This window comes from Miscanthus floridulus, chromosome 6 (genome assembly GCF_019320115.1).
Source record: "Miscanthus floridulus cultivar M001 chromosome 6, ASM1932011v1, whole genome shotgun sequence".
NCBI classification, from domain to species: domain Eukaryota; kingdom Viridiplantae; phylum Streptophyta; class Magnoliopsida; order Poales; family Poaceae; genus Miscanthus; species Miscanthus floridulus.
Window position 1 is genome coordinate 5,839,912 of NC_089585.1, and position 21,435 is coordinate 5,861,346.

Sequence of the window (21,435 nt, forward strand, 5' to 3'; positions counted from 1 at the left end):
TTCTATTCTACTTCTAAGAACTAATTATAGCATCACATACTAACAATGATGATCTTGACCACCATGGAATAATTAGCTAGGAATTTAAATGTGTTCATAGACACCAACTTTTTGGATGATGGATTCACCACAATTTGAGCCTTGCACAAATGTCCAATTGGAAAAGTGCTCTCTAGAATGGAGAAAGAACTAGAATGAGAATCAAGCAATGTAGCCATCAAAATGAAGCTAATTAAGCAACAAAATCAAAGGAGTGGATGTTTGTTACTAACCTTAAAGCAAAAAGATCAAGCCATTCTTCAAAATCCAAGCACTAGATTCATGGTGAAGAGTAGCTGCAACAATGGAGGAAAGGGTCCAAACGCACGCCTTGGTTCTCGGGATAGAAGAGAGGAGGAAGGAGAGGACGGTTGGAGCCTTTTTGTGTTGTAGGTTTATCACTATCGGTTCTTCGCTAGAACCGACAGTGATAGTGCCCAATCATTGTCGGCTCTTGGCTTAAACCGGCTGTGATGAGTGTCCGCCAAAACACTGCCGGTTCAAGCCACAAACCGACAGTGATGTGGTCCTTCACTGTCGGTTTTAGCCCAGCACCAATCATTTTTTCATTTTCAAGCTCATAACCGGCACTGCCGGTTCTCATAAATCCGACAGTGATGAGGCCGACAGTGATGTGCAAATCTTGCGTAGTGATGCTTGACAACAACGATATGATGCTCGCTTCTTTAGTGATTACTTCAATCTGAAGATATGTTAATCCTTCCTCCGCCGCTTGGAGGTGGTCATGCATAGTTGTAGGAGTGCGTGCGCTTGTCACCTAGAGTGAGTTTAGTGTATACTGATCTTATGTGATGAACATATGTGTTGTAATGTGTTCTAATAACGCATGAGACATAAACTGCGTACTCGTGCAAAAGAAGCAAGCAAATAAACGAACTGATTATGTTTTTCTTTTCTTTTTCAAAGCAGGATTAGTTTGCTTTATTTTGTGTAGCTATAGGTTCCTTTTGGCCGTTTTTTAGGCTCAAATTAAAAGCATGGGGGGCCGTCCCGGAGGCTGCATGTTGGACACCACAGCAGCCATGCAATGTGAGAGCGTCGTCGGAGATGTGGGGTCCTGGTTTCCTCCCGGGGAATCACATGCTTGCTGCTACACCTTCCATTTGGCTGGCCTCCCCCGTTCCAAACTTTAGGGTCATTTCCAGGGTCCCAACTCGACAAGATAGGGTTGCATGGCTCTTCTATCTTCGGCTCTTAGCGCCATGGATTATGCATGCGTCCAACCCAACAAAATCTGAGTGGCCATGCATGCAGCAGGGACATATATACGTGCATTATGTTATCTTCTTCTAGATCAGCATGCAAAAAAATCTCAAGTGTCTTTTTTTTCAGGATGTGTGCTTCAGGTTGGAAGTGAGTTAAGACTGTTATATAAACTCGATATAATGATTTTGAATTAATAATCCTTTTTTCAAAAAAATGGCCAACCGCAAAACTTATGGTTGACCTGTATCACACTTGGTTTTTTAAGCGCTATTTTTTTTTCTCGAATACGCAAGAGCATTACGTATCATTGTATTAAGAAGATAGAAGTTTGAAATACAAGAGAGGCCATTCCCAGCGCGACGGTTACCTCAAAGAGACTACATTTTTAATTATGACAACCTTGGGATCCATTGGGATCAACCTAGACTACGATCTAGCTGAGGTACCAGACCGTGCTGCTCCACCAGTCATCGCCCTAGATGCTAGGAATAGCTCATCAAGCGCCTCGATGCTTGCTTCGGATAGGGTGACCTAGAAGTACGAATCGTACGAACGCTTGTCTGTAGAGGAAATCGGCGCTGAAGGTGCCAGGATCCCAATCCTCTTTATGAGCAGTACTTCGTCGTGTTTGGAAGCCGGGATGTGGTCCATCTGCTGAGCAGCAATCCGTCTGCTCCTAATGGGCAGAGTGGTCTGCTTTGGTGCCGACTTCTGCTTGGGCGGGGAGTTGATGAGAGGTGGCTGCCTCATTACCTGGACCTCCTCGATTAACCTAGCTAGTCACTTGGCGGCCTCCCTTGGTGTTGGCGTGCCCTCAATGGTCAGCTCATCGGTTGCCTAAATGACGCTCGTTGCCGTGACGTCGGCCGCCTCATCTTGCGGTCCAACATCCATGCACTGGGCCGAAGGCACAACTGTGGTGTGTGCCTTCGATGGTGAGGACGGTGGGACCTCTGTCCCCTCCTAGTCGCCAGTTGCGCCATCATGATTGGCTTGTCCTGCCATGGTTGACGCTGCATCACTGGCCGCCTCATGCCCCAGGGACGGACGACCATCCTTGCCGTTGCCTGGGACGCCGGAGGGTGGGGTTGTTGCGCCGCAGGGACCGCTGTGGGCAACAAGCTCGTCCAGCATCGGATCGACCGAGACGATCCAAGCGGGAGGCCCTGCGCCCTCGCGCATTGCCTCCGCCAGCGGATTTAGCTCGAGGAAGCAGCGTGTGGTAGTCGAAGCAGTGGCATCATCGGTGTAGTCGGCAGGCGTGCCCACGCTGATGTCTGGCGTTGGCTCACCCCGGCGCTGTCGGTGTCATCGGCGTCGTCTCCAACTCTGACGGATGCCGCCGGCGCTCCCCACGACACCCAACACGGTCCCATACGAGGTCGGTGGACTGTCGGGAGATGCGTGCGTGGGGGCCGACAGCGGGTTGTAGGCACGAGCTGAGCGGCGAGGCAGGCCACCGCCCTTCAGCGTTGACTTGGGCTGCTTGCAGTCCCTGGTGAGGTGGCAGAATCCGTGGCAACACAGACAACGTTGTGGCAACTGGCAGGTTGCTACTCGGTGCGAGTAGGAGAGGCAGTTGAAGCATCTGCCATGAAGCTGCGTGGGTATCTTCCGAGCCTGTGCGCGCAGACATGGGTCGCGGTGAGGCTCAACTGAGGCAGCTGCAGGTCCCACTTCCTACCGGGGTAGGATCTCCTATCACCCATCACCATTGGGGGTGGAGACCCACCTGCGTCCGCCGAGGCGTTGGCAAGTATGGACCTGACCATCCACTGGCCGAGTAGGCAAGCCGTGCACCAGCTGGGGGCGCCGCCACATGCGCTTCCTCTGCCTTTGCATGGGTAGGCATCTAGCGTCCGTTCCGCCGCGCCCCAGATACATAACCGAATGAGTATGGGCACGCACGGGGGACGCAGTAGCCAGCTTCACCGAACGACGAGCGGCCTATTGGGTGCATGGCGGGGAAGCAATTGGACGACTGACATCATCGAAGTAGGTTGTGGGATGATCGTCGTTAAACTCCTCGCCGTCATCGTCCGCCCTCTGATGGTGCTTCGTATGCCTCCCGAAGGTGGGTAGAACGGAGCCGTGGTCAGTGAGAGCGTGGATCCCGACATCGGCGGCGTTGGGGATGGGGAGGGGGTCTGCGGAGACGCTCCCACATGGGCGGGGTCGACACTGGTGTTGGCCGTGGCAGTGAGGGCCGGCGACGTTGCCGACGGGGACGGGGCGGTGGTAGAGCCCGACCTCAGCATTGGCTGTGGCGTTGATGGCCGCAGAGGGGCTGTAGCTCTGGATCCCACGGGGACGATCACAGGACTGTTGCTGCAGACGGTGGCAGTCACGGCGGCGGCTTTCGGCGTGGGCGTCTGAGGGTCCTGCGGAAGCGCTGGAGCACCGGATGCCACGGACCCCGCATGGGCGAGCCCGACACTGGTGGCGGCCGCAGGACCCAACGTGGGCGCTGTTGCTTTTTCATTTATTGAGACGAACTTTGACAACTAAAAAGAGTCATTTATTAGACCACAAATAAGTAGTACTGTTTAGTGTTTGGCCCAGAAATAATCATTTTTCTTCTTTTATTTTTGGTGAACTCCATTTTCTATTTATTTTGTCGCATTGATGTTACGTTAACCATTCAAAATAAAGGTATTGTTGGGGACCGTGTAGATAGTGTGACCACAAGATGATTCTTTTATTCCAATAGGAGGATCATTGATAGCTTTGCATATTTGGCTTTATTTGCTCCTTGACAAACAAGTGTGTGTTTTTATATGGATTGTATATATGGTCGCACTGATTGGAGTGGCTCAGATGACATTGTATATGTTGGATATATTATGGGCTTGGCCCATATAATATTTAATAAATCAAATAAAACTCTATGGTACGTAACATTAAGCGTTGTATGGTTTAATACCATACGAGATTTTGACTGAACGCTGACTCAGCTTATATGGTTGAAAATTATTCAACTTAATTGAGAAGCTGAGAAAATGACATTGGCGTGCCACACACGGGCGCGCGCGCCGCCACCGCCGCCGGCCGGACCGAGGGCGTGGGCGTGGCGAGGCGAGGCAGACAGGCAGGCGGCGAGCGGGCGGGCATGGCCAGTCTTTGGCCACTAAATCCACATAATTACAGGAGTTTTTCTCTCCTTTATGGTGGAGACGAGATGATTGCGCCGTTTCCGTCTCTTCTTGTCTCCGTCTCCTGGATTCCTCCACTGCCTCTCTTCCTCCCTGTCGTAGGCATAAAAGAGAACATCCTCCGTCAGTCCTCCCCCTCTTCCGCTACTGCTCCCGAGAGAAACCACATCTCAGCAGCCCTCTGGCTTCCTCGTCCTGTACTTCTGTGCGCACGGAGTAGCGGGAGAGCAGGTGCCTCCGGAACCCTCGTCCGCTTGAGAACCTTGCACGGGGTGAGCGGCGATTATGTTTTTGGGGAGCGATCCATGACTGCTCGTCCACGTACGTCTTCTTCCTGGTGACCGTTCGTGGGACTGCACTATGTATATCTTCCTGCATCGACTGCGGTCCACGACTTCAAGCAACGCACTATGTCGACTAGTGCGAATGGAGCCTCCGATGGTCTCGGCATGGGACCCTCCGCTTGGTACATTCTTATCTTTGTGATTACCGCATTTTGCATTCTTACTGTATCGATCTGCATGTCATGTCTGCATGTTGTAGTGTTCGTTAGTGATATACACATGCATATATATGTCGTCACAAACCTGTTGATGTTATATTTCTAGATTAAATTGACCATGAAAATGTCTAATTAACTAACAATCCAAAAACCTAATCTTAGGCAATTTTCTGTCAGTGGTTTTGCTGCTGCTTTGAAGCCAAATAATTTTGATGGCAAGAATTTCATGATATGGCGTGCCAAGATGGTATTATGGTTGACTGCGATGAACTGCTATCACGCCGCACAGGGGAAACCTGAACAGTTTACTCCTGAGGAGGAGCAAAAGTTCTTGGCTGCCGATAACCTGTTTTGAGGCGTCGTGATTAGTGTACTTCATCCTAAGTATGAGAAAAACTACATATCTTGCACATCAGGCAAAGAGTTATGGGATGCTCTTGAGGCAAAGTTTGGAATTTCTGATGCAGGTAGTGAGCTGTACCTTATGGAGCAGCTGTATGACTACAAAATGGTTGAAAACCGTTATGTAGTCGAACAGGCTCATGAGATACAGGTGCTAGCAAAGGAACTAGAATATTTCCCATATTTGTTGCCCGACAAGTTTGTGATCGGCGGTATAATCGCCAAGCTGCCACCTTCTTGGAGGGATTTTGCTACTTCTCTAAAACACAAGAGACAAGAGTTTAGTGTGGCTGAACTTATTGGATCTCTTGATGTTGAAGAGAGGGCGAGAGCAAAAGACAACTATAGAAAAGGAGTTGAGTCTTCCGCCGCCAATATGGTGCAGAAGAAAAACTCATTTGCATCCCGTAATAAAAAAAAAGAACATACAAGAGAACAACAATACAAAGCCTAAGCAAACTATACAGTTTAAGAAGAAAAATAACAAGAAAGGTGGAGGTTGCTTTGTTTACGGGAGTGATGAGCATTGGGCAAGTGCGTGCCCAGACCGCAAATATAAGCAAGGAAAGAAATCAGCAAACATGGTGATTAGCGAGACTGGAGTAGGAGCATCTGGGTATGATAATTCTTTACCTTTTGTTCTTTTAGTTTGTCTTTCACCTGAGTGGTGGATAGACAGCGGTGCTAATATTCATGTGTGTGCTGATGTTTCTTTGTTTACTTCCTATCAGACTGGCAGGACTAGAGCCTTGCTGATGGGAAACGGTTCACATGCGCGTGTTCTTGGTGCTGGTACGGTCGTTCTGAAGTTTACTTTGGGAAAGACGATGCTATTAAAGAACATGCAACATATCTCCTCCATCAAGAAAAATCTTGTTAGCAGTTCTCAGATGTGTTACGATGGCTTTAAAATTGTGTTTGAATCCAATAAGTATGTTGTGTCGAGACATGGAACATTTGTTGAAAAAGGTTATGATTGTGGAGGCTTGTTCCGCTTATCTTTGCTTGATGATGTGTGTAATAAAGTAGTGAACAATGTTAATGTTTCGGATAAGTCGAATATATGGCATTCACGACTTTGTCACATTAATTTTGGTTGTCTCACGTGGCTTGCAAATATGAATTTAATCCTGAAATTTAACTTAGTCAAAGATTCTAAGTGCTAGGTGTGTGTGTGTGCAATTGAAACAACTGCGCAAGCCTCACAAGGCTGCTGAGGCGAGGAACTTGGCACCATTAGAACTCGTTCATTCTGATTTATGCGAAATGAATGGTGAATTGACTAAAGGTGGTAGACGATATTTCATGACATTTATAGATGATTGTACTAAATTTTGCTACGTGTATTTATTAAAAACTAAAGATGAAGTGTTGCATTATTTTAAAGTCTATAAAGCTGAGGTAGAAAATCAACTTGAGAAGAAAATCAAGCATTTGTGGTCCGATCGCGGGGGAGAATATTTCTCAAATGAATTTTCTGAGTTTTGTGCGGTGCATGGAATTATTCATGAGAGGACACCACCATACTCACCATAGTCCAATGGGATTGCAGAGAGAAAGAACAACACTCTAACTGATTTGGTTAATGCCATGTTAGAGACCGCGGGACTATCTAAGGAATGGTGGGGTGAGGCTATATTGATAGCATGTCATGTCCTGATTAGAGTGCCCATAAAGAACAAAGAAATTACACCATTTGAGGAATGAGAGAAGAAGATATTAAATCTCTCTTACCTACGAACTTGGGGTTGTTTGGCAAAGGTGAATGTGCAAATAAACAAAAAGCGAAAGCTTGGACCAAAGACTGTTGATTGTGTTTTTCTTGGTTATGCTATTCACAGTGTGGGTTATAGATTTTTAATTATAAATTCTAGTGTTCTTGAGATGGTTGTTGATACAATCATGAAATCTAGAGACGCTATATTTTTTGAGAATGAGTTTCCCATAAAAAAATGCACCTATCACAACTGGTCATGAATTTATAATTCCCCATGAGCATGAAAATTTTACTCCGATAGAATAAATTGAGGAACCCTATATGCAAAATCCTGAGGAGGATGACACTATAGTCACTAGAAAAAGTAAGATATAGAGGACTGCAAAGTCTTTTGGTGATGACTATATTATGTACCTTGTGGATGGCACACCAACGACCATTGAAGAGGCATATTCCTCTCCTGATGCTGACTTATGGAAGGAAACAATACGGAGCGAGATGGATTCTGTTATGTCTAATGAAACTTGGAAAATTGTTGATTGTCCTTATGGGTGCAAGCCTATAGGGTGCAAATGGGTGTTCAAGAAAAAGCTTGGGCTTGATGGTACTATCGAGAGGTACAAGGCAAGACTTGTGACCAAGGGTTATACTCAAAAGGAATGTGAGGATTTCTTTGATACTTATTCACCAGTGGCCCGATTGACCACAATTCGAGTTTTGCTTTCCCTGGCTGCCTCTTATGGTCTTATCGTTCATCAAATGGACGTTAAAATAGCTTTCCTAAACGGAGAGTTGGAGGAGGAGATCTATATGGATCAGTCGGATGGATTTGTAGCAAATGGTCAAGAAGGCAATGTGTGTAAATTATTAAAGTCATTATATGGCCTAAAACAAGCTCCTAAGTAGTGGCATGAGAAGTTCGACAGAACTTTAACATCTGCTGGCTTTGTTGTGAATGAAGCTGACAAATGTATGTACTATCGGTATGGTGAGGGTGAAGGAGTCATTTTGTGCTTATATGTTGATGACATACTGATCTTTGGATCCAGCCTCAAAGTGATCGAGGATGTGAAGGAATTTTTATCTAAAAATTTTGAGATGAAAGATTTGGGAGAGGCTGATGTTATTCTTAATATCAAGCTTCTGAGAGAAGGTGATAGTGGAGTAACTCTGTTACAATCCCACTATGTGGAAAAGGTGCTGAGTCGCTTTGGGTTTAGTGATTGTGCATCTGCTCCTACACCTTATGACCCTAGTGTGCTATTGAGGAAAAATCGGAGAATAGCAAGGGATCAGTTGAGATATTCCCAGATCATTGGTTCGCTCATGTATCTTGCTAGCGCAATAGGGCCTGACATCTCATTTGCTGTGTGCAAGCTGAGCCGGTTTGTGTCAAACCTGGGAGATGATCACTAGCGTGCTCTTGAGAGAGTGATGTGCTATCTAAAAGGCATCATGAGCTATGGTATTCGTTATACCGGACATCCAAAAATGCTGGAAGGATATTGTGATGCCAACTAGATCTCTGATGCTGATGAACTTTATGCTACAAGTGGATATATGTTTTCGCTTGGAGGTGGTGGTGTTTCCTGGAAGTCTTGCAAGCAGACTATCTTAACGAAGTCTACAATGAAAACAGAACTCATAGCATTAGACACCGCTGGCTCTAAGGCCGAGTGGCTTCGTGATCTCGTTATGGATTTATCGGTTGTTGAAAAACACATACCAGCTATTTCTATGAACTACGATAACCAGACTGTGATTACTAAGGTTAACAGTTCTAAGGACAACATGAAGTCCACAAGGCATGTTAAGAGACGACTAAAATCTATTAGAAAATTGAGAAACTCTGGAGTAATAGCGTTGGACTATGTTCACACGTCTAACAATCTGGTAGATCAGTTCACTAAGGGTCTGTCACGTAATGTGATAGAAAGTGCATCGAGAGAGATGTGTTTGAGACCCACATGAAATTTACTATAGTGGTAACCTGTTCTATGTGATCGAAGATCCCGTGAAGTAGGACGGTGAAACAAGCTAGTAGTAAATTATGAGGAAAAATCCTTAGTAAGACTCATTTCTGATGCATATCTTTCCTTTGTATAAGATAGTTTGGTTTTTACCTTAATATGTTCCAGGTGGCTTGCTAAAACAAAGATGTCCTACAGAATATCTTTTGAGGAACACACCTATCTGAGTCAGACTGCTGGTCACAGTCTATGAGATTTGGGTGATCTCTAAATACTCATGAAAGGCACTGGAGTATGACTTATATGCTTCAAATAAAGGGGATGCCTTTTGCAACTAAGTATCAGCTAAGGACTTTAGTAACATTCACCTTACACAAAATTATCAATTCAAGGCTTAGTCCATTATTCAGTTATGACTGAGTGAAACTATTGCTCTAGATGGATGTTCAACTTAATAGTCTCCATCGAAACACTGGTATATAAAAGAAATATGGTTCTGAGACTACTTTGTTATAAACCCTAGAGTTTGGTGGGGATTGTTGGATATATTATGGGCTTGACCCGTATAATATTTAATAAATCAAATAAAACTCTATGGTACGTAACATTAAGCGTTATATGGTTTAATACCATACGGAATTTTGACTGAAGGTTGACTCAGCCTATATGGTTGAAAATTATTCATCTTAATTGAGAAGCTGAGAAAATAACATAGGTGTGCCACACGCGCGCGCCGCCGCCGCCGTCGGCCGGGCCGAGGCCGTGGCGAGGCAGGCAGGCGAGCGAGTGGGTGGGCGTGGCCAGTCTTTTACCACTTAATCCACATAATTACAGGAGTTTTTCTCTCCTTTATGGTGGAGGCGAGATGATTATGTCATTTCCATTTCCCATCTCTTCGTGTCTCCGTCTCCTGGATTCCTTCGCTGGCTCTCTTCCTCCCCGTCATAGGCATAAAACAGAACGTCCTCAGTCAGTCCTCCCCCCTCCCGCTATCACTCCCGAGAGAAACTACATCTCAGCAGCCCTCTGGCTTCTCCGCCCCGTACTTCTGCGCGCACGGAGTAGCAGGAGAGCAGGTGCCTCTGGAACTCTCGTCCGCCTGAGAACCTTACACGGGGTGAGCGGCGATTAGGTTTTTGGGTAGCGATCCGCGACTGCTCGTCCACGTACGTCTTCTTCTTGGTGATCGCTCTCGGAACCCGTCTTCTTTCCGGTGATTGCTTGCGGAACAGCAAGACGTCTTCTTCCTGGTGACCGTTCGTGAGACTGCACTGCGTACATCTTCCTGCATCGACTGCGGTCCACGACTTCGAGCAACGCACTATGTCGACTAGTGCGAATAGAGCATCTGATGCCCTCGGCATGGGACCCTCCGCTGAGTACATTCTTATCTTTGTAATTACCGCATTTTGCGTTCTTACTGTATCAATCTGTATGTCATGTCTGCATGCTGTAGCGTTCGTTAGTGATATACATATGCACATATATGTCGTCACAAACCTGCTGATGTTATATTTCTGGATTAAATTGACCATGAAAATGCCAAATTATCTAACAGTATATGTGATAGTGCTCTTGTGATTGTTCGTTTGCATGGAGCTAGTGTTTGCAAGTCTGAAATCATATGATCGCACTGATTGGAGTGGCTCGGATGACATTATGCGACTCTACAGTTTTTTTTCCTCTAGTACACATTGTATGGAACTATGACTACCTGAATGAAACATAAAATTGTGTCCTTGAAGCCATATTACATGTGGAGGAAGATCTTTGTTTTTACCTTTGGTCATGCTTGGTAGTCTTGTTTCTAGAATAAATTGTTCACATCTTTGTATCACAAGAAAGTTATTATGCAACGGCATTCCAATCTTTTACTTGCCTGGATAGAAGTTTTCTCGTTAGCGCAAAGTGCAATATTGAACATGACAAACAATTCATCAGTTCCAAGCGTGTTTATGTTTTTACTTTGCATTAAGAGCTACACTTCTCAGCCAGTAGGTCTTTTTTCAGACTAAAGGCCTAAACTTGGACCTGCTTGAAGCCTTGAACTGGAAGCTAACAAAATTAGTACGTGTTGCAGGCACCAGATTAGGTCTTATGAAGCTCATAACAGTACCCAAAAGCATTGTCCCACAGGACAATATATCATTTCAACTATGGTTCAACTAAACAGCAGAGGAGTTTAATTTCAATCCTCTAGTGCTACCCTTCAGTGCCATATACCAAAATTGTATATTGCTTTGAGTTAGGTACAGTTTAGTTATCTATTTCTTTAACAAATGTTTATGATATTGCACTTTCCTTGTAATTTTCTCTTTCTGCTAGGTTGCCAAAACCGACCAAAGTACTAGTTGTACTTTTGGGATTTTTGTCTGTAGGACACTGATTTTTTTTTTGGGGTTTGGATTTTTAATGTAGGAAACTAGTTAGTTCCCTGCTGACAAAGTTTTTTTTTAACAGCATTCTGCATACTAGTCACATTTAACTAGTGTCCTGCTGACTAATTTTCTTTACACTTTTCACTTTCAGTTGTGGTATCCTTTTCCACTTTGTGCTATGAGCTTTTTGTGGTGACTATTGCTTTGCTACAACATTTTCTAATTTAGATCGACATTTTTGTCAAATTTTAAGTATTGCTCCACAATTTGTGACGAGATTTTTGTTTATCGGTTATAGCATATACTGTATGTAGGTTTCTATCAACATTCCAAGATCAGCTGATTGTTTGTATGCACTATTATTTTAGTTTTGACAACATTGTTTGTTTTAGCTTGTGTATTGCACCTTGCAGATTTTAACAATCTGCATACTTGGGGGAGCACATTGTTCGATTGTAACAATCTAGCATGCGGATTGTTACAATCTGGAACCTGTTTGTTTCAGCTTGCAGGTTTTTGTTTTAGCAACCTGCACGCTGCGGTCCAGTCTGCAAGCTAATACAAACAGTGCCATAGCGCTATTACGGTGTGCTTGGATGCAGCCCTGGCCTAGGAACGCGTGCCTGGCAGGCGCATCCAATCCCAGGCGCTTGAAATTGAACACCTAGGAGTGATGCCTGGCGCAGGCAGCTTTTCTACGCTGCCATGCAAACAGACCATAGAGTTTCATGTTTCAAAACATGGAGTTTAGGCATTTATTGTGAGATCCGTAGTTGAGATTACCTTACAGCGTCTTGTGAAAATTAGAGAAAAAAGTGCTGTGCTGCATCAACCTCTAGACACCAGATTCTGTGGCTGTAACTCCAGTTTGTAGCTTGTATGCATCTGTGATGAGTTTCAGTATAAGAAGCCATTGTTGGGTCTTGGGTGTCAGTATTCTGAATTTGTTCTTGGTCCCTGTCAGATTTGTATAATGCAATCCTCGGTTGTCCTCTTGGTAACCTTAACTGCAATGATTGAGCCATTCTCGTTAAACACAATTTATATGATAGTAAGGCTGGAACTGGTTATTAGAAATGAAAATTACACTGTTATAACTTTAGAGAATGCAAGGCCCGAGTGCGTTTGGATTTGGCAAAGGATGCTCAATTTGTAACTGGGTTGCCTAGGAGCATAACTGTCCCCAAAAAAACAAAAAACAAATAGGTAACCAAAAGGCTTCTAAGAATCATCGGTGCTAATTTAAATAGAGTTTATTAGTGCTTATACTTCATCATGATTAATGAAAGTACTTTGTGATGATATGATTTACGAGCCAAAAAATGATTTAGCTGCTTCAAGGTGGACTTTGGACATTGCTATGGCTTTACCTGCATGGCGTGATTTATCAATTCCTCTTCTAAGGATTTGCCAAGCAGCAGAGCAGATGAAGTAGAATGGCTAAAGCTGCTTATAGGGTTAGGGGCATAATGGATGTTTTCGGTTACCATTGCCAAGCTAACTGTGAAAGCTTAAACCATTGCCAAGTTTTATTTGAACCTATTGCCTGGAGGACAAAAAAGTGATATATCTATACATAATTTTTTTTTGACCTGCTCTTGTGTATAGCTTGAGAACCTGCTCTTGTGTAGTTGTCTTAAAGATCGCTTCCCCACTTACAGGGCCAGCTTATGCAAATGACAATGATGGTTCCACCTTCGTTCCCGCAAGAACTCCACTATCTGAACAAGGAGGACAGGCTGCTTCGCTGGCTGGTTGTGAAGCACAGAGACGCTGTATACGGACCGGAGTTCATCAATGAGGATGACGGGAGGAACGAGCTGAGCGGTTTCAGCCAGGCTCATACGAAGGATGACCGCTGGGACGACGATCACTCGGACGATGACGAGTATGCAATCGAGGAGGAGGAGGAGAAGTAGAACTGCTTGGCCAGGTTTGTTCAGTCTCATCTGTATTGGCAGATGCGTTTTCTTTGAAATCAAATGTTGTCTTTGTAATATCTTTTACTTTTTATAACGTTGTAGGATAGGATGAGAGGCAGAACCTATCAACTTGATTGTAACACACTTTTGCATTGTCGAGCATGCTTGTCATTAGATGTTTCAGGCGTGCTCTGCTTCTTGGAAGCATGCTGTATAACGTTCTACTGCTGCTGACAGTTACTACCAGGTTCTATAGCAATTTGAATGTTTGATCCATTCATACAACAACACAGGTGTATCATTTATTTCACCATCAATATAATTTTGTACAAAGAGGTGTTGCTGCTACATATATATGATCTGCGCCAGACAAGGATCGAAGCATCGGAATATGTCTACCGGCGGCAGGTGTGGTGAGGATCGATCATAATTCGGAGTTCAGAAGAGGTGATCCGCCAGCCTCCAGAGCCACCGGAAGATGCCGCCTTCGTCCTCGTCGTCGGAGTCCGAGTCGGAATCGGAGTCGTACAGCCGCCTCTCGTCGTCCTCCGCCTTCCCCGACACGGCCGGCCAGCCCCAGCCCCACGCCTCCACGGTCGTCGTCACCTCGGAGCTGGGCCGGACCTCTAACGCTGACGCGCCACCACTGGTCGCCTCCACGCGGGCGGCGTCGCCATCCTCCTCGGGCACAGCAAGCGCGGTGGTGCCCTGCTCATCGGCTTCTGCCTCGGCACAGTCGGCGGCAGCCCTCACCGGCCTGGGCAGGGGCTCGGCGGCCGCCTCGCGGTCGACGAGGACGACGGCGTCGGCCGCCCGTGCTGCCGGAAGGTCCACGGGGCGGCGCGCCGGCGCGGTGGCCACGAGGAGGCAGCAGACTGCGATGGCGAGCACGACGGCGGCGCGGGCGCGGGCCATGTGGCTAAGCTAGCAGCTAGGAGTGACGACTAGAGCCAACGACGACGAGAGGGGGAGGGAGCAATGGACGGAGCCGGCGAGCATGAGAATGAGATTAGTATCAAATTTAATTTAATGGAGGATTTGACGCTGGATTAGTCGCTAAGGAAGCTTCCCTCGTCGTTTTCGTGTTACGAGAGGGGAGACGACTAAGAGCAAGGGAAGCTGGCTGTTGCTGACAGCACCATTGCTTGATGCACCAAATGGTTGCTATACGATCTATATTACTGGTTGGTTTTACGGTTGAGTTGGTTGCCCTTAGAGCAGATCCAGTGTTAGACGAAATTGAGCCGAGGAAAAGCAAAATTGAACCGAGAACACTGGAGGCATCGACGGTTTGTTAATTCCAAACTCGGTTCGACTTGAACGCTGCAGCTGATATATTTCTTTCCTAGCTGACAAATTTGTTTCCCACGTTTCTGACCACACGGTCTTGCAAGGAGAAAAAAAACCAAAAAGAAGTGATATGTAGCTGTTCGCTTGAACTTATTAGCCATGATACAACGTTTTTCTCTTACAACAAAACAGTATCAGCCGGCTTATCAGCTGCAGAAACCATCAGCCGAACAGCTATACTTCTTTAATAGTCTATGAACATACACATACTGCAAGCCACCGAACAATCAAAACACAAATTGAACCCTGTTCCCTTGGTTCGAATGCTACATTGGAAATTGCTCTTACACCTTCATCTAGTGAAGTGATTGTATATACGAGACATGACGAAGTGTGAACTCAAATAAATTAACATGACAATAGATTAGTGTCATCAAGTTGTATGTACAAACAGGGAGGAGTGTTGGAGTCAGCATGCTTCCTAGCCATACAGGATGAAGGCGAAGTAGTGGCATTTTATTATTCATCAACCACTTGATATATACATGATGGATATGAAGTAGTGGCATTTTATTATTTATCAACTACTTGATATATAGGTACCACTGCTTCCTAGCCATATAGTAAGATGGATGTGAAGTAGTTACATTTTATTATTTATGAACTACTTGATATGTAGGTACCATTTGTGGTCGTCTCTCTGGTAATTATTCATTTTAACTATACAAGGCACACACACATTTCAAGAATCAGACTTTGTAATCTTTAGCTAACAATTAGGCTTGCAATATGTAGGTTATTCAAAACAGGGTATGTGAAAAATGATTTGTTATCATTATGATCGACTCAGTGCTAACCAACATTTTTTTAAAAAAAATTCTAACCAACAATTTAGTCACTCTGTTCACAAGTCTGTGATATTTTGGACATGAACATGGTATTTAAATATCACTTTGATTAGTATTTTTGTATGAAATGTCTATATAATAATAAAACATAGCAAAAGTATACTTTTTATAAAACTAAATTTTGAGACAGATCGGTCTGCATTATTATTCAAACACCCACAAATCCACAATCAACACACCAAAAATAACACACTGCAAAAGTCTGACATGGTTGACTTAAGGTAACTCTAAAACACGCCACTTATTTGTGACCGTGGGAGTAATATGATAAAAATAATAATGGTTGAAGCTTGACTTTGGAGATCAAATAGACTGTCCGTGCGACCGTGCCTTTGTCCTTGCAGTTGCAGACGTAGGAGATGGGCCGGGCTTGGCATATTCTTACAGACTTTCAGAGCTTGGGGACATGGCAATGTCAATGACGTTGTTTTAATAGTATCTCCAGAACAGCTAGTTCCACGTATCTAATTGTCATTGGTTTCGGATTAGTTTGTCTTGTGTCATCGACTCCTCTACACAGCACTTGTTCGTTGTGGTTAACGTGTCGTCTGTACATAGGATAATTCAAAACATAGTAGGAAGTAGCATCTTAAAAGGTCGCATACAGGCAAAGCGGACACTTTGCAATGAGGGAAAATTCAATACCAACAAGAGGGGCTACAAATTTCTTAGGGCCGTTCCTTTGGGCAAGGATTGGTCCAGGAATCGTTCCAATTGCTGATAGCTTATGTAAATATGGCAAACAATCCGACCAGGAACGGTTCCATGGAGCGGTTCCGTGACAACCGAACGGACCCTTAGGGCACGTTCGTTTGTCGTGGATTGAGTGCCCTGAACGATTTCATATAAAATTGGTTTAGTAATTTGTATACTTTTGACGGGCTAGAATAGTTCTCGGACCAAATCCGGAATAACCGAACGCAACCTTAGGGAGAATCTTAATAAAGATGTACTGTACAGCAGGGATGATAGAACAGGGAATTGAATTTCTTCACGAAGTGACGTGAAAGGCCCAACGGATGCTAGACGTTAGCACTTAGCAGCCGGAAACGTAGAATAATAACAATGTTCCTCGCTAGAATGTCGTTTTGGTAAATTTACGTTCCCATAGTATATATATTTTTAAAGTATTGCTCAACGTTCATGTTTCATTTCTCATTCCTTTTCGAAAACATGGCTGCTAACACTAGTAAAAAAAGGGCTTCTATTTCCGACTGTCAACCCCCTTTATTCCCGGTTATACAGCCGGGAATAGGAGTTCGGGAATAAAGGGTTAGTAGCCGGGAATAGAAGTGGACCTTTAGTCCCGGTTGGTGATATCAACCGAGACTAAAAAGGTAGCCACGCTAGCGCCTGGGCTAGCCCCTTTATTCCCGGTTGGTATTACCAACCGAGACTAAAGGGTCTTTTTTTTTTCTTTTCCTGCTTATTTCAATTGATGATTCTTTTTTGTTTTAATTTGGTTTTAGAATACGCATTATTCGCTGCAAAGTAATATACGTATACACGCGCGTACTGTAAAATTTTCGCTCGATCAATGCACGCAAGCAACACAAGTAAAAGTAAACTAAAACATAATATTACATTTCATCGTCACATGTAAAGTTTGCATTAATTGTATATTTCATCATCACATGTTCTTTAGATCAATATGAAATTTGGCTTTCATCATCACATATTTGGGTCATAGTAAAACTCGCCGCCGGGAGTTAAGACCTGATCATTCAGAAATCCACCTATTGTCTTTTGGATTGCTTTGACATAGTGTGTGTCCAGGATTTTTTCCTTCAACCAACGAGTCTTCAATTTAAGATATGAGATAAAGAAAAAGTATATTAGTATGTATATATATATATGTGTATCAAGAATAATGATAAATAAATTGTATCTATCACGAATATATATATATATATATATATATATATATATATATATATATATATATATATATATATATATATATATATATATATATATATGTGTGTGTGTGTGTGTGTGTGTGTGTGTGTGTGTGTGTGTGTGTGTGTGTGTGTGTCTGTGTACACTTACCCTTTTTTCCTCTAGACTAGTTCTTTTTTAGCACACTCTCATGAACTCGCAAACATAGTATCCACAGAGATTGGTCCCCTGGGGCTGCAGCAGAACCCACTTTACGAGAAAAAGATTCGTCATCATCCGAGCATTGGGAAATTGAACTAAGGTAGGTATATAGTACTTACTTTGTATAGCACTACTTTTAGTGGCACTTTGCATTTCATATGGTGTTCCTGACAGACCTTTTCCCAACAGCTACCAAATAACATAAAAAATATTTGGACCATTAATTTGCATGCAGAGAGACTGGAATAGTTTTGCTAGTGAGACTTCAATTACCTCTGAATAATATCTATCATCTCTTGGAACTCTTTTTGCTCTTTTCTCATCGAGTCCCAGATGCCTAGATGACCTTTCTCCAGATCGAGTTCCATCAATATCCAGTGTTCACTGCCATGTCCATTAACACTCATTAATTTGCTAACAGGTACAGTGAACATATATATATATGGATACACGATCGTCGACATTATGAACACTTATCTGAAGTTGTAGGGGAAGAGTATACATTTCTTGTCACGTTGCTTCTCTAAGAACATCTTGATATTGGCCTCTGTTTCTGCTTTCCATGTTGGATGGTGTTTAGGGTTTTTGAATACGATATGTGGATCAATGAAACCAATATCAATACACCCTCTCTTTTTGCACTCTCCCATCTCAAACCTGCATCATATATATAGAGTGAGGATAATAAACACAGACATGTACGTACATAGCGACTTATTATTAATTAGTAGAAAGAATCACTTACAGACAATAGCAGCTGATGAGAGTCTTGTCGAGAGAGTTCAGGTGGACTAGTTGGTGTAATTCAGCAAACTTAATGTACATAACATCATCGCCACGGAACCAATGGTCGTCTGACAGAAATATAGAACTCTTTCTGGTGACACGCATCGAGGTACAAGGTGTTTAGCTTGAACAATTGTGTACCCAGTTCATTGATGGTCTTAGGATTCTATAGACTCCTGCCATGCTCATATTTCTGCCATTCATCTGCTACCGGTGCACTTTCGAAGAGGAAATTGCCAAGGTCGATACCTCTCATAGCATAAAAGTTAGCAAGTTCCGTCATATCCACTTCTTTATTAATAGGTATTTCCATCATATCTAGCATATCTATGTTTGAACCATATTCATTAGCAATAACTAGAGGAGGGACTGATTGCAATTCTTTTTCTTCGAATTGTGCAACAGTTTTCCCTACTTTAGCAGCTTTCTTGATTATCTTGCTAAGAGTGCGGTCAAAGTCTGATGGTGGCGAGGGCTTACGAGCTTGCCACCTCTTTTTCTGCTTAGCTTCCACCATCCGCCTTAGTTTAGCTAGAGGTAGGTGGAAGTGCTTCTGCTCCTGCTGCTTCCTCTTCCCTGTGCCTGAGAAGAATGCTTCGATGGTTTTTTAACCTCATCATCTAACTCCTCTTTACTCATTTCACCAGGCAATTTCTGTGGAATTGGCCTTGGTTTCACAGGGGCCTTCTTGGTCGTCTTCGCCGACGGGGCAGATGGCTTATTTGTTTGCAGCCGTCTTCCCTGGTTCATGGGAGGAGGTGGGGGAACAGGCGTTGGAGACCTTTGAGGCGGCGTTGGGGAACGCCTTGGAGCTAGGGAACAGGTGTTGGAGACCTTTGAGGCGGCGTTGGGGAATGCTTTGGAGGTGGGGGAACAGGCGTTGGAGACCTTCGAGATGGCATTGGGGAACACCTTGGAGGTGGGGGAACAGGCGTTGGAGACCTTTGAGGCGGCGTTGGGGAATGCCTTGGAGGCGGTGGCGGCGGTGGTGGAGACCGTCTTGGAGATGATGGGGATGCAGCTGTGTCTTCTACCCCATCGTAACCGCCGCCCGGAGCACTATGCTTGTCTGGTGATTGTACTATTGGACTTAGGTTGGGGGAGGCCCTGCTGTGTGCATACAGAAGACAATGAGTCAATTGTTATTTAAGAGGCAATATAAAATTAATAAAAAAATTATTTCGTTCACTTTCATCCGTACCTATTGTGTAGCAACGGCTTCCCGGGAATATTGATGTAGCGCTTGCGCCATTTAATGAATGACTTCTCTGCTTCTCCCACGATCTTCTCCCCGTCACCTCGCTAAAACTTTCAATAGCTTTATCCACCGAGACGGTAGCATATCCAGCTGGTACTACTGCCCCATGGATTCTTGGTGTCTTGGTACGGTCGATAGGGTTTACAACACCAATAGCCACCTTCACTGTGCCATTATCTTTTGGAATGTGCAGCTCACATGATGTAAAAGGTTCAGTGACATCATCCATGGGGAAGCGCAGCTCTACATCTTTTATGGCATCAGGCAGCTTCGTAGAAGCACAACTGCTTCTCAACTAATCGGGGGGGGGGGGGGGGGGGCTAATGTTGATTCCTAGAGCTATTGTAATCACGTGGGCACTCAATTGTATTTGCACTTTCCTTGCGACTTCCTCTTGCATTTTTGCTTGCATTTCTTTTTCTCGCCTTTGTGATTCAAGCACCGCTTCCCATGACTCAATAACATATTGCTGCAAGATGTGGATCCTCTCTTCCTCCTCATCCTTCCGTCTCTGGCGGCTTCTGTACAAATCGATCCATTCAGGGAAACCTTGCACCCACGAAACGGCCCCTTTGCCTCTAGTTCGTCCAAAATGCTCAGCGGTCCCGATGGAATATGTTAGTTCATCGTTCTCTCTGTTGGGCCGGAATAGTCTACTATCTCTAGCTTTTAGAATTTGAATCAACCTTTCTGTTGCTCTTTTGAGTTTTGTGCCATGGACGTGCTTCTCGGTGACTGGGTCCAATCCTCCCCCATGACCTAAAAACTAATGCTTTGTGCGTTCAGGCCACGGTGCTGATTCAGGTATGACCCCCTTGGCAATAAGGTTTGCTTCTATTTTTTGCCACTTGGGAATAGAAGTCGCGTAGCCACCTGATCCCATGTTATGGTGGTATTGCTTTTGCCTGGAATTCTCTTGGTTCCTTCTCGTCTGTTTCGCACTCTCTTCTGATGTCTTGTACTGTACAAATTCCTCCTAGTAGGTCCTTGCCTTTGCGATTGGGCCCTTATCGTTCCAATTTGGAGTCTTGTTCTTCTTGACATATGATTTGTATAGCTGCTTCTTCCAAGATTGGAATTGGGTGGCCATCTTCTTCATTGTCCAGTGCCTAACTCGCTCTATCAACCTTTCGTGGGTGATGTCTTCATGATAATCATCTGTTTGGAGTGTGAAATGTGCAAGAACATCTTGCCAAATCAGCTCCTTGTCCTTATCAGAGACATAACTAATATGAGGAGCATTGTTATTTTTTTCCATTCACGGGCATTGATTGGGAGCTTGTCCCTTACAAGGTACCCACAGTGGTACACGAATTTATGTGCATATTGTCCTAGTGGTTCGCTTGTAGCCACGTTGAATTCTGAGATGATGTAGCGGCCTTCCAACGGCTTTTTAGCCCCTCGAACATTCTTTGTGTTCCCCATCGTCGTCGTCGATCCAGACGGCTATGTACACATAGAAACACAAAAAGTATTATAAAACGAAGGTCGATCCAGTGGGCTACATGTATGCATAATAAATAAATGAGAGCTAGATATTGAGAAATATATACCTCGCCGGAATTATCTTCATGATCGAGATTCAAGTATTGACTCCCGTCGTCTTCATGCTGGTCATTATCAACATTGGCACAATGTTCAGTGCCGACGTTGATAATATCCATCATTTCCGCCTCTAGGTCATCGTCTCTTGGGTCAGCCATAGAGAGCCTAAACAATTATAAAACAATAATTATGCAATTAGGGTTTCATAGACATTTCATACACATTTCAGGGCGGTGGTG